This window comes from Buceros rhinoceros, unplaced genomic scaffold (assembly GCF_000710305.1).
Source record: "Buceros rhinoceros silvestris isolate BGI_N320 unplaced genomic scaffold, ASM71030v1 scaffold39390, whole genome shotgun sequence".
Taxonomy (NCBI): Eukaryota; Metazoa; Chordata; class Aves; order Bucerotiformes; family Bucerotidae; genus Buceros; species Buceros rhinoceros.
In genome coordinates this window covers 2,589-10,772 of record NW_010388536.1, presented here as the reverse complement: position 1 = coordinate 10,772, position 8,184 = coordinate 2,589, and positions in this window count along the sequence as shown.

Here is an 8,184-nt window from a genome sequence, read left to right as displayed (position 1 = left end):
GTGTGTGTGTGTGTCTGTGAGTGTGTTTCCCGCTGATATTTATTTTCTATTTGAAAAGTCTTTCTAGATGGTTCCGTGATGGGCTGACATGTATCTAATGCCAAAACCCCCTTTATTTTATTACACCCGGTCACCAGCTCCATCAGAAGGAGGTTCCACCGTTGGTTCCACCAGCAGCAGGTTCAACCTTTAGGCGCTTTGGGGTTTGTCACTCAAACCCTGAGTCGCGTGGTGGAGAAGAGACTTGGAAGGTGGTTTTGAACCACGGTGGAGCGTGTGGCGAGGCCATGTGTGTCGCTGGCCTGGATCCATGGTCATGCTGTTGTGCCGATGATGGGCAGAAGGTGGGGAAGGTACTTTGAGGGTGTAATGACTATCGCTGGGTTTAAGCTGCTGCTACCGTGGTTTTCCTGCTGTATTTGAACATTTGATGTATTTATACCATTCCCTCGGTGGAAGTCGTCCCAGATCTCCTCCCTCTGACCTTCCCTCACTGTCAAGGACTCCGATTCCCTTCTTTCACTGTTGTTCACCGTCTTTATTGGGCTCCTGCACAACCTTCTTTTGGTTGTCAGCTGCTTCTTCCAACTTTCTGGATACGAACAAAGGCTTTGTAGGCTGGAGCAGATCAAAGTTCACTGTGGAGGTGGTTTAAAAGGCGCTTCCAGTGAAAACCCACGTTTTCCAAGGCTGCTCTGCAGCAGGTCCTTGGCCCACACTGATCCTAGAGCCAATAAGTTGGCTTTAGCGTCTGAGAAAAGTAGGAGGGCTTGGATTTGTCTTGTCCCTTGTTGACTCTCTGCCTTGCTCAGAGATGTGGTGAAGTTGTGTCTCCGTGGGCCCAGGCAGGACCTCTGTATGCACAGGTGCATGGCCAGGTGAGGTGGAACCTCCACAATACAGAATTTTTCATTCTAGGTGCGATACAGCATCCAGTGTGTGGCTTAAATGGCTCCAAGTGCTCTTGGTGTGTCTCCTCCTGCACCTCTGGAGGGTGCTTCCTGCTGTGGTGCCAGCAAATCAACTCTTGGGTGGAGGAGGAGGAGGGAGCTTCTAGCACACCTCCAGCTGTAGCCCAAACACCCTGCTTGAGGTTTGCTCTGCTCACGGTGTCCTGTTGAGGTGGGGAGATGGTTCTGCTCTGCTTGACCTTTCCTTGCAGCCCCAGTAGAACCCACTGGAGGGAGCCAGTTTCCCTCAGGCTGTGGGAGAACTGAGATTGTGCTTGAGGTCTCCGAATGTCCTTCATTTGAAACACCCAGCCTTTCCCTCTAAAGAGGAACTGCTTCTTTGAGTCATCCACCGAGTAAATTAAGAATTAAAGTTCTCTGTGTTTCTGTTCCAGACATCGAGGTGAGTTCCAACATGCAGCTTGGAGCTCCTTCACCTGCCTTGGGCAGTTCCTGGCTACTCTCAGGCAGTTGCTGGGTCTTTGCTCTCATGTGGAAATTTCTGATGTTATCCCCCTATTTAGCGGTGCTCAGGGAGCACTTGGCATCCCCGCTTTGGCTCCTGAGGTGTTTTGGCTCCCGTTTTATTAAAGGGAGTGTGGAGCTATCAAAGTTATGGAGACCGATGGCGTCTGTCATTTGGGGCAGGGTGGAACATGTGGGCTCCTTCAGAAAGCACTTGGGTGTCTCATTTCAGAACTAATATTTCATTTCATTTTGTCTTTTCCTTCCCTTTTTACCCTCTCCTCTCCCCAAGTAAGAGAGGAGGAGGCTCTTTGCATGGTGGTTGGAGTCTATCTTGATACCCAGGACACTTTCCATCCTCCCCTGCCCTTTGCGTAGCTTTGTACAAAGTGGTGGAAGTATCTGAAGTGGCATTGTTCTCCTTGTCTGGAACCCTGGTGGGTTCTGGATCAGCACCTGCTGTCTGTTCTCCTGTAAAACTGGGGCGTGTTGCAAATACTGAGTGAGATTATGCACTTTCCTGAAGAATTTCTGTGGTGTTGCCATGTGGATTGAGCTGAACAAAGTGTTACAAGTAATAAAATACTCTCTTCGTTGTAGAAATCTGTTGTGTTTCTTCCATCATCTTTACTCAAACACTGTTGCCCCCAAACCAGAGCTGGGGTACCTGTCCCTGACTTGGCACAGGAGATGCTTCATCCTTCTGATGATGCTAAAGGTCTCTCCTGTGATGCCATTTCCAAGTGGCTCAGAACCAAATGTTCAGATGGGCTGGTCGTGACCTGAAGTCACCTCTGATGCCACCACGGAGCAGGAGGGAAAAGGGATGGTTGGGGTCATAGGCCAGGTGGGCGCGAGCCTGGAGCTTTGGGGCTTTGGTTTCACCCAAAATAAAGGTTTCGGCTCCATAGAGAAAGGCTGACAAGGGAAGTTAGTGAGGGAGAGGAACCATCCTCTTGCTGGTCCCTCTCTGCTCAGCAGATCACCCCGCGCTGGCGAGTTTATGGGGTTCTTCTGCTCTGTGGTACTCTGAGACAGGAGCTGATGTTACCCCAGTTTGTCTTTAATAGTTTAAGACATCGACCCTGATGATGCTTTAAGATGGTTCCTGGGGCACCATCTCCAGGAGGGTTTCCACATCCCTGCAGGTTTCATCCCAGGGTGTGTGGAGGTCTCAGGTGAATTGTTTATTCTACCTGCCAAGGCTGAAGAGCCTCCCCCCTGGTCCATACCAGAGCCCTCTGCTTCTGCCAGCTCACCAGAATTAGCTCTGGACTACCTTCTGTGCTGCGCTGACAGCACAATGGGTGGCACTTTCCAAGGAAGAGCCTTAACCATCCCCCTGAAGCCTTCAGACAGGTTAAATGAGCAAACAGCAGCAGAAGGTGGAGATGGAGGGGTTTATTTGGGCTGGGGATGAGGGGGAAGCAGCAGTAGCATCCATAGACACAGCAGGTCAGGGACGGGGTGGCGGGACAGGACCTGGACAGGTCAGTGACGACTGAACCTCAATGGGTTCCAGGAGTAGGGGAGTGATCACCCCCCCTGGACTGGGGACACTGGGGAGTCCACACCTTGACTCCTGGGTTCAGTTTGGGTCCCTCCCTGCCAGAAGGACCTTGATGGGCTGGAGCATGTCCAGAGAAGGGCAATGGAGCTGGAGCAGGGTCTGGAGCACTGAGTGCACTGAGGAGCGGCTGAGGGACCTGTGGGGGTTGATCCTGGAGCAAAGGAGGCTCCGGGGAGACCTTCTGGCTCTCAACAACTCCCTGACAGCAGGCTGGAGCAATGAGGTGGAGGTCCGTCTCTGCTCCCCAGGAACAAGCACCAGGACAAGAGGAACCGTCCTGCAGTTGTTGCAGGGGAGGTTGAGGTTGTCCCTGAGGAGCCATTTGTTGCCCATTGGGGTTGTGCAGGCGTGTGCCAGGCTGCCCAGGGCAGTGGTGGAGTGCCCATGGCTGGAGGGGTTTGCCAGTGGTGTGGAGGTGGTGCTGAGGGCCAGGGGTTCGTGGGGACCTGGCAGTGCCGGGGGAATGGGGGGACTGGAGGAGCTCAAAGGGCTTTTCCCACCGAAGCGACTCTGCGACTTCGCTGGTCTGTAATTGCAGGAACTGGCACTGGATGTCACCACTAGCCCGCGCAGAGGGACCGAGCCCCGGTGGGTGCTGCAGCTGGCCTTGCTGCACCCATTTCAAGGTGCGGGGACAACCAAGAGACAGGCTGGGCACCCCCTGGGGTTCAGGGCCGGAGGGCAAAGCAGAAAGATGTGCTTCAGCAGGGAGAGAAGGACCCCAGGACCAGGTTCTGCTACGTTTATCCCCACTGCACAGGGACATCTTCCCCAGGAACAGCACAGCATCTTCTTCCAGGGTATGTGTGAGGGGTTTGGGGGACCAGAGCATCCTGTGGAGGTTCCAGGGTCCGTCCATGCTGCTGGTCAAGCACTGGGACCCCGGGCCATCATGGTGGGAGCAGCCACAGTGAGTCCTGGCAGCCAGTAGTGACAGGCTTCACATTCAGGTCTTGTCACTAACTTGACATTTAAATTGACTAAATTAATTACCAACGTGCCAAACCTGGCCTGTCTGGCCTGACCCCTGAGCTCAGCTCCTGCGTGACATCTCTGGAGCCTGCATGTCATGGTTTTGCCCTGCTGGTTGTATCCATCTCTCTGTGGGAGGACATGGCTGGTGCCCCACGTGCTGGTGGGGGCTGTGGGCTGGTGTCCATGTGAGGGCAGCAAGAAGCAGTGAGGGTTGTTTCCTCCCATTGTGAGTGATTTCTATGTGCTTGCAGCATTGTGTGGAGCAGGCTAGAACATCTGAAGTGCCTTCAAAGGGTTTGGGGTTGGAGTGGGGCTAACAGCCCTCAAAACCTTGTCGTTGGGGTCAAGGGGAGGCCCTCAAGTGTGCTGCTCCCCAAACGAGAAACTGAGGCACGGAGGATGAGAGAAACATCTCCCAAAAGCCCAATGGTATGACCAAATTCATCCATGTCCCCTGAGCACGAGCTCTAGTCTGCAGGTGATGGACCTTGCTTGGGGGCCATCAGCGATGCTGATCCGTTGATACCACCACCATGTCAGGCATGGGCAGCCTGGGCAGCTCCTGCTCCTGCCAAGACAGGAGGGGCAGGGCAGGGCAGGAGGTGAGTCCCCTGGGACTGTGGTTGCAACCCTGGGACACCCCAGCCTTCAGGGAGCTTACCCAAATGGCACAATGTCACCCAGTGACTGCTGCACTGGAGAGATGTCTCCTTCTGCAAGGGACAGGGAACAAGGGACAGCTGAGCTGTTGGGGTGCTCATGGTCCCCAGCTCAAATCGTCTCCCAAGGCTGCAAGAGATTTAAGGGAACCCACCTCCAAGGATGCTGGTTTGGGCCATCGTGAAAAGAAGAGCTGCCCTTCTGCTCTGGAAAACTGTCCCATGGGGATGGAAAGGGGCTGATCCTGCCCACACAGACCATGAGGTTGGGTCTCAGGGGCCCATCCTGGCCCTGCAGAGCAGCATTTCCATAGGTTTGGGCACTCAGGGGCCCATCCTGCTCCTGCAGAGCAGCTTTGGGGCCCAAATTCTCCACCTGCATACTCCAGAGATGATTTGGGTTCCTCTTCATGAAAGAACATGGAAACCTCCCCCAAAAGGGGACACAAAAGTCCTTCTTGGGGGCTTCCTTTGAAGCAGGCAGGTTTGTGCCCAGTGTTCCACGATGGGGAGGGAATGGAGCTGGGAGAAGCTGTAATGTGGTGACGTTACTGAGGCCTGGGCCAGTCCCACCAGTGTAAAACCACAGGACGGGGAAGGACCAGAGGGATGGAACTGGTTTCGTCTCCATCCGAGCTGAGGATGTGACCTCTGAGGCTGAGGAGCCTGAACAATTAGCAGTGATGAAGATCATCTAAAAATAGGTATTTGTAAATGTCAGGCTCGTGAGTGATGGGAAATGTGCCGGGAGGACGAAGCATCTCTGCGGGGTTGTCTGTGCCGGTGTGTCCTTATGCAGGATGAGGGACCAATACCGACCTGCGCTGGGCTGGTCCTGCTCATGCCAGCTCTCTGAGAGACCCCCAAACCCCCAGACACCACCTGCGGTGGATCATCCTGGACAACCAAGGCCAGAGGCGTTTTCTGTGCTGCTTTATCCTGAGGGGAGCTGCAGAAGATCTGCTTCAGGTAGGAGATGGTGTGGGGTGAGTCGGGCTTTGGGGCTGACTCAAGTCCCTCAACATGAATTATTTCTCAGTGGCTTTTGATAGGGAAAACCTTCAGTAGAGAACCTCCGGGGTGATCCCACCCCGTGAGTTGGGTGATGTCCTGCCAGAACCACCCCAAAGATGCTCTGGCCTCCATTCTCCAAGCAGACGACGGGAGCCTGGTGGCACAGGACCATGTTCCCCCCATCCATGTTCCTCCATCACCCACCTTCTTCTCCTATCCCAAGAATTCCACCTGACTCCAAAGTGCCCCAAACTTGCTTAAAACAGCTGGAAAAGCAGATTTATTTTGAAAAATATTATGGATTGGGGCCAATTAGCAGGAACTTGGGGCTGCCCCAAGCCAGGCTTGGGTGAAAACACACGCTGGGGGGAAAAACTGCCTCCAGCCTCTTCCTCGCTGCTGCAAGCAGACGACGGGAGCCTGGTGGCACAGGACCATGTTCCCCCCATCCATGTTCCTCCATCACCCACCTTCTTCTCCTATCCCAAGAATTCCACCTGACTCCAAAGTGCCCCAAACTTGCTTAAAACAGCTGGAAAAGCAGATTTATTTTGAAAAATATTATGGATTGGGGCCAATTAGCAGGAACTTGGGGCTGCCCCAAGCCAGGCTTGGGTGAAAACACACGCTGGGGTGAAAAACTGCCTCCAGCCTCTTCCTCGCTGCTGGGGCCTCATCGCTGAGCCGAGCGGGTCAGTGCTTAGCTGCATCAGGAGCTCCGTCTCCAGCATTACCCCAACCCGGCTCATTACTCACGGATAAGTAGGTGGAATCCTGTTGAATCCCGATTTCCTTGGCAGGGCGCAGGGGCCACCTCTGAGCCAAAGGAAGGACAAACCGAGTGGGGACCGGATTGCCTTTGGAGGTCCCAAAGCTGCTCAGAGTTTTAAGCAAACCCCCCACAGGTTTGAAATCCATTCTGACTCCTCTCTGCTATCAGGAACTTGGCCCTGCTTTGTTCGTGCCTCAGTTTCCCCAGTGCATGAGGGTGACAGCTCCTACTTGCTCTTCCTAAAGGAATAAAGGAAAAGTAGAGGGTTTTGGTTTTTCTCCCTCAGTAGGTTTGGCTTAATCCCTTCTGATGGAGGAGGTGGATGAGGATGAAGCAGCCTGAGATGAAACTTCTCAGGGACGAAGCCACTTGGGAAGAATTAATTGTTATTAATTCTTAATTCAATTCATTGTTTTTAATTCTTTGTATTTTTGGAAGGAGGAGGCAGCTGGTGGCTGATTTTCTTCCCTGTCCATTTGCTGGGGCATCACAGCCCCATTCTCAGCAGGGATCAGGACGATGCTCCAGCCCAGTTATTTCCACTTGCTAAACTTCCACGAAACTGGAGCAAAAACATTTCTTAAAACACACCCCAGACACCCCAGGCCAGGGCCATGAGCACCTAAAACCCCCGAAGATGAGTGCAGGGTGGGACTGGACGCTCTACTGCACCCACATCTCCCTCCTCAGCTAAATCCATCACTGGGGACCCAAAAAGCACATCTGGAGTCTTGGCTCGGTGACAAGTCTTGGTTTCGCTAATCCAGAGGGTCCCTAATGCCGCCAGTTTGTCATTCGCGGGGAATGCACCACACAGAATAATATTGACATTAACAAGCCACGGGAATCACGCTCCTGCAGCTGGTTGTCCACCCCACCACCCCCACCCGACTGCTTGCACATCGCCTTCGCTGCGCTGATGGGACTTTGCCTTTCCGAAGCAAGGCCTGGAGCACCCGGCGATGCTCCCGACCTCCCACTGCTTGGTGCTGAAAGGAGGAACATCCTCAACCCTGGGGACCAAAAGCCACCACATCCCTCCCTTGGGCCTCAGGGAAAGCCGGACCAACCAGCTGCCTGCACTGGCTGCCCCCTTTGCCAAAGGGCTTTGGGGCCAGGATGTGTTTGGCCGCTTTTCCATTTGCCTGGAGGCAATTTCCTTCCTGTTACCTACCACCAGACATCAGCGGCCGCTTCCAGGTGGATGCTGCGTTCCCTGGTCCAACAACCACCTGTCTGTCCACAGAACCCTCCAGGTGCTTCTCCTCCTCGCTGCAAGATGTTCAGTCTCGCCAGGACTTCCCAGCACCATCCCCACGAATTGATGCTGCTCTGGTGGAGCTGCAGCCTGGCATGACCCGCCATGCTCGGCAGAGTTTGCTGCCGGCACTGAGTGTTCTACCAGATGTGCAAATCCACCCTGTCGCCCTTCCTCTTGCTCGTGGGGTATGTTTTGACTACACGGGGGTGGGAAGAGTGGATGAGGGTGGGGGGCAGGCTGAGATTTTCTGCTCATGCCTGAGGTGGTGAGGTGAGACCAGAGCCCACAAGCTCCTCAGATGGGAAGAAGACCTTAGAAAAAGGTCCCTGAAATGCAACAAGTTTCTGCTGGAGCAACTCACCTCTGATGGGCTGAGCCATGGGGGGTCTCTGGGGGCTTCCTCAGGAGTTGGGTCAGAGCTAGGACCCAGCTCTGGTGGGGAACCAGGTCAGCAGGACAGCCCAGAGCACCCAGGAAACTTATTTTGACTCCCAGTACCCAGATACAGCCCAGACCCG